Source organism: Cornus florida, unplaced genomic scaffold, assembly GCF_030987335.1.
Source record: "Cornus florida cultivar Cherokee Brave unplaced genomic scaffold, ASM3098733v1 CherokeeBrave_3.0.0_Hap2_Chr11, whole genome shotgun sequence".
NCBI classification, from domain to species: domain Eukaryota; kingdom Viridiplantae; phylum Streptophyta; class Magnoliopsida; order Cornales; family Cornaceae; genus Cornus; species Cornus florida.
Window position 1 is genome coordinate 61,468,282 of NW_026775581.1, and position 6,256 is coordinate 61,474,537.

The 6,256-nt window shown below is 34.0% G+C and overlaps 1 long non-coding RNA gene across 1 annotated transcript; it reads left to right on the top strand.

Annotated features, from left to right (window-relative positions):
* Positions 1-2,408: 2,408 nt before the first annotated feature.
* Positions 2,409-4,277, top strand: LOC132285163 (uncharacterized). The gene is made up of 3 exons (XR_009472452.1): positions 2,409-3,423; positions 3,877-3,903; positions 4,149-4,277. It is a non-coding gene; the product is annotated as an uncharacterized LOC132285163 (long non-coding RNA).
* The last annotated feature ends 1,979 nt before the right edge of the window (positions 4,278-6,256 follow it).

A 6,256-nucleotide genomic window follows, 5' to 3' on the forward strand; every position in this document is an offset into this window, starting at 1 on the left:
AAGAACCAGGCCAGAGAACCATTCACCAAAATCGAATATCTAACCATAGAGATGCAGTAAAGAATCCATCTTCTCCATTTTTTGCCCGACCCCATCCAACCCAAAACGTACACCAAAAAATCCCAACTCACATGATTGGAAATGATATTTGTCAAAATCAAGGGGAGCTGTGTGAGCTTTTTGCTAACTAGAGGGGAAGCGAGTGTAATTTACCCTTTATATTTTAGGAAGTATCTTGAGAATGAAATTTTTGTGGATTCAAGAAATAACTTCTACAGTTTGAAAAATAACTATGCTGGTTAAAATGATTGACATGGCTTTTTTATGTTGTATCTTTTTTAGGAAGCAATTTATGGAAAATGCAATGTTATCTGCACATCAAAGGACGAGAAATCCTCAAGCATCCGAAGAAGAATTGAGATTGGCCAGATATATCTTTTATCGTACTTTTGATGTTGGAAGCTGCAGAATCTCAGAAACCTTTCCAGATAGAGTAGCTCGAATTAAAGGTCACCTATTCAGTTTCATCTTTTATTCTTTTTGAATAATTTTTCTGCTTCGCTTTTGCTGGCAGTTGAGAAATCTGAACCCAATTATCATAATAATTTCAAATATTACATTCTTCACATCATTGTAACCAATTGGAGCAGTCCTCTAATGTTCAAAATTCTCCTCTTTAATAGTGCACTTGATGTTTAGACTCAAGACCCAAATGAACTGAACTTCTCGTCAATTGATTGCATTTCCTAAACGTATAGGAGCATCGGGTATTGATATTCAAATGCATTAAGTGAATATACACACACACACACATTGTGAATGTTGATCAAAACTTTAGCATGACTTTGTACTGAAAATGTTGGAAATATCAAACAAGAACAGTGAGAATTGAGCGAGGCAGAAGTGGTTTGATATTGTGTCACTTAGGACCTAGAGGGTGGATAGAGCTAATTTGCCCAGTTTGCTTGTTCTTTTTTTTTTTTTTTTTTTTTTTTTTTTTTGTGAAAATCCGTGGTGGAAAAAACCACGAAGACTATGCTGTCTTAGGCAAACAATCCATTATGTCGAGAAAGAGAATAACAACTTTTGTTGTCTTCAAAATTGCTCTCCATGAGTTGCTGATTCCAGTGCATATGAATGTCCTGCTGTTGGTTTACCTCTTATGCTCAATGTCCTCCAGTTATAGTGCCTATGGAACTACAATTAACACTAATCTACGCCAACGCAATAACCTCACAAATTAACCGCTTTTCACAGTAATTAGACTCCTATTTCCTTTCATTAGCACGTGCAAAGATTATAGCCTTGATGACTTCATAATTAGTGCTCCTAATGTATGATAAGTAGAGAATACACAGAGCTACTATTCATGTGTAAAAGTGTGGCTATAAGATCAAAAGAAACAAAGAAACTCTCAATAATATTTCTGCAGATTTCTCTCTTTTAAAACTCTCAATATTTTCTCAGCAAAAAATCTTAGTTTAGTTCACTTTACACCCAAAAATTTATAAAGGTTTTTTAGTAGATAAGACGTAGTTTGAACTTTCATTCAGATTGGTATAAGTAATTAACTCTTAATTTATTTTTGTTTAAAATATTAGTGTCAGATAATACAAAATTTCATTGAGAACAATTGGATTTTATGAAGCAGCGCATGTCACATTATCTTTTGAGTTATTGATTTCCAAAAATAAATAATATATATATATATATATATATAGAAAATAATGATTGACAGACTGTTTAGATGTCATGTCGAGAAGTTAGGGCAAGTCTGTCCTTAATTGATAATGTGTTTTTCTTTGATAAGTTGAGTTACAGTCATTCGATAGGAACTTGCCTGTAAGTTTTAAAGAACCCAACAACCTGTCCAAACCATTTTCTGGCAATATATATATATTAATTAGTACAAACCATCACTGGAGCAATCTGGCCACATTTCTGGTAATTTACGCTAAAATTTTGGTGTGTTAAATATTTGCAACAACTCCCTTGATAATCTCCATACTTCCTTGAAAGTTCAATTATGCAGCAATTTCAGTATTTTTCACGTGAAGGACTTAAAAGTATATGTAAGTTTGAAAAAGACTATTCTTTTCCACAGAGAGATATTGAATTCCTGTGAAGATAAACTAGCAATATGTGACAAATAGTCAGTAGCAATCATCAACTAGCAATGGGTGACATCATCTCCGCAGCCAAATCACACTGTTTTATGAGCACTGTTCTATCGATTTATTTATATATATATATATATATATATATTATTTCCTTATAATAAATGTCATACAGTACAAATGAAAGGAATGGTCCTGAGGAAAAATTTGAGGTGCATATCTTTTATAATGCTCGAGAAGCTGATAGTAATAAGTGTTCCATAATTTTTTTTAAAAAATGCGATGGTGAATATAGTTTCGTGTGCGGGGGTGCATACCTATGTTTTCTTACTTCAGGATGAATATATACACATACAAATATTTCCTTCCTTTCTGAAGTTATTCTTTTAACTGCTATATTTCTCATAATGTCAGTGGGAGTCACTAGGCAATGACCTTTATTTTTCTCATACTCAGCTGACCAATTGATATATTGGTTGTGCTTTTCAAAAATATTTGCTTTGCAGTGGAGCGTTTCTTCAATTCGGAGAAAAGTCAAAAGCTTGTCACTCGTCCTGGACTCAAAACAAAATTGAAGGAGAAGCCTGAAACTTCAGTTCCAAAGATTGAATTAGTCACAGGTACATAGCAAGTATAGCATTAGCATGAATTCAGTAGCAAAAGGTGGTCTAGTAGAAAGGTGATTTTGCAGTTCTTTACTTAAAGTTCAACTACTAAGTGAAATTAGCATGTTGCTGGAATCCACAGAATCAAAGATCTTAGCTACTACTTCCGGTAAACAAACATGTTTTTCTGGTGAGAATACTGAACGGAAGCCTAAACCCTCAATAAATAAGGATGGGAGAGGGGAAGTTTCTTTCAGTCAAGAAAAAGATAGAGGTAAAGTGAAATTTTCCGAGGATCTCTCAAACAGAAGTGTATCAGATATTCGGCCACTGAAGAAAAGGAAGCTTGAATGGTTTTCAGGTCAATCTTTGTCAGAACTTTTACCCATTCTTCTAACCCCCCCCCCAAAAAAAAAAAAAAAAAAAATTATTACCAAAATTGTGTCTGGGCATTAACAGTTGTTTAAAAAAAAAAGGAAAAAAAAACCTGCAAAGTTATCTGACCCTCTCCAAGATCACTTAATTATTGAGCAAAATTTCTAGATTCCAAGGCTGCTGTTAGTGAGAACAGAGAACTAACCAAGGGAAATTATCCGGAGAAGGCAAGTTACTTTTCTGATGAAGCAGCTTCTCAACTTAAACTGGAAAAGGGTGTCAAAACTAAGACCCAAATTGGGGAGGTTACAAGAAGGCCTGATATGGTAAGGTCTCTGAATATTATTGGTGGGAATTTTGTTTCAACTACATATTTTTGAAGAAAATATTATATCAGCAACTAGAAAGTACATAATACAATGTTTTAAGACCCGCCTTGGTAATTTAGGCATATACAGGTATTCAAAATTTGTATTCTCAGTGAATAGCTAATTTATTGATCCACAACTTCTTCCATTTCTTAATCTGGGGACAATGATTCCTTGGATCTTAAGAAACTTTTTGCTGAAACTAATGGCGCATTTTGTTGTTCTGTTGATGGCTCAGCCTGAAACCCTTTTCAGAAATGTCTTAAGTTTTATGTCTCCTGCATAATAACATGAAAACCTCAAGAAGGCTTGTTGACACAAACACTCCAAATTTCCACAAGCTGTTATTGACTTGCAAGTTCTGATCTCAACTTTGATTACTATTCTGATATATTCTCATCGTGTTTACAGGATATGAGCAAATGGTTCAAGCCACAAGTGAGTTATCATCTTATTCTGTGATTTTAAATGACAATTGCATTCACTAATATTTTCTCAGGGTGTGATTTGTCAAGTTAGTTCGCCCTGGTATTTTACTTCTTGGTTCAGTAATGTTTAGATTTAGAATTGGAATTTTACTACTATCTGATGTCCAAATGTAAGAGAATAATTGTTTTATCTAATTCCATATCAATAGACTGTTCAATACCTGTTAATTTTTCTTATTTTTGTTTCTTCTCCAGTCTTGGGAGGACAAGATGCAGAGAGCTTCTGAGAAAGGCACCCTTGTATTACTAGAAAACCTTGATCCTTCCTATACAACATCAGAAGTAGAGGTATATTTATGATAGTCATGCTCGTTAAATAATTTTGTTGCTAAAAGTAATTTGCGTTAAAATTTGATTTTTATAATTATTACCATGTGCACACTACAGGATGCTCTTACTTTTTCATATAATTATGTCTACCGTGGGAAGAAAAATCGCAGATCCTTCTTGTTGAAGTTGGCTGTACCTCCTGGACATTTTCCTGAACAGAAAGCTCTCCTGTATTACAAAAATACAAAAGCAGGAGACCTTTCACACTTAAATTAACCTACACCTTACATGTAACAAAGAACAGTTAAGCTCAGGATATTCCAATTTAGAATTTAAAACAGGTAACCTCATCTTGAAAGACACTGACATTTAATAAATTTTACCCTTTATTATCCTCAAGTCTCATTTGAACCTTTAGACTGTGTTTGGTATAGTAGGAGGGAAAAGAAGAGAAATAATAGCATTAGTTATGAGACAAAAAGGAAGAAAGTAGAGGATGGTATTAATCTCTTATCGTATTTTGTTAAGTAATGAGGGAAAAATGAAAGGAAAGAGGATAGTATTAACACTTAATCATGTTCAGTGAGAGAGGCAAAAGGAAACTATTTTACTGAATTTCCCACTATTTTGTCCTTTATGAATAACGGGCAAAATAGGTATTATGAATGTTTTAATTTGTCTTTATAGCTACACATATTATAAGGAAATAAACATATACAATTTCTTTAAAAAGTCTAGAAAAGAGTAAGGTGCGTGAGTTACAGAAAGTCGACGCTGAAAATTTTGGCCAAAGCTTTTCGAGATATGGAGAGATTTGTTTTCTAACTGGTCCCCTTCTTGCTATGAATTGTGGGTGCAAACAACTAGATTACTTGAATTCAGCAGCAAGCTAAATCTATCAAAGTTGTAAGATTTTATTGATGTATTTTATGTGGATGTAAATTATTACATGTGTATATACTTTATGTGGTGTAAATTAGAAACAAAAGAAAAAAGAAAAATAAAAGAAATTAGTGGGCCCACATGAATGCTTTAAATTAGATAAAGAGACATTTTAGCCTATTTTTCCATCTCCTCTCTCCCTCTCTCTCTCTTCCGCTAGTCCCCTCTCTCTCCTCCCTTTCTAGAATTTTTCTTTTTCTTTAGAGTTCAATCTTCAAACTTAGATCTCTCTCTCAATACCCAATTTTGAGATAGGGGTCTCTAATACCCAATTTTCTTATTCCTTTGTGAGTTTTTCTACTCTAATTGTTGTCAAACATGATCAATTTGAATTGGTTGTCTCTTAAATGACTTAATTGTGTATGTGAAACATGCAAATATGTGTGTATTTGTTAAATTGTATGAAAAGCATACCTTATTTAAATTGATTACCTTGAAAGTGATACAATTGTTGAAATTAGAAAATCTATGCCTATATATATGTGTAATTGTTGATTTACTTGAAGATCAAGCTTGATGTATTAATTTTCCATACCTATGATGCTTAATAATTTGTTAGAAATTTTATGTGGAACTATGTTAATTGTGTGATAATAATACTCTCCATTTTCATAGTATAAAAAGGGCATGTATTATGCATTCAAGCATTGGGCATGAAAAAGGGTGAAATGATTTGAGAAAGATGAAAAGGGGATTTTTGGGGAGAACTTGATGAAATGATTTTGAGAAAAAACCGGTCGCCGCGAGGTCACCAAAGGGCCAGTGTGTTAATATAGTCTAGAGGGAACGAGGGAGATTGCCCTAGCGTGGTTGAGATATCTGGGCCCAAAATGACGCCGCGGGGGTATTAAGGGTCAGGGACAGTAGCCAATCATTCTCTCGTGTCACTGCGGAGTCACCAAGGACGGGTTATATTAACAGTTTGAGAAGTGATGAATTTGGATTTTTGACAATGGGAAATGACATACATGGCATTGCATTCATGGGATGACGTTTGCTTCTTTTGAATTTGAAGTTAATATTGTAGTTTTCCCCGGTTTAGCATGACCCATTTCCCTATTGTCCGATTCTTTGTTTGGATTCACGGGGCT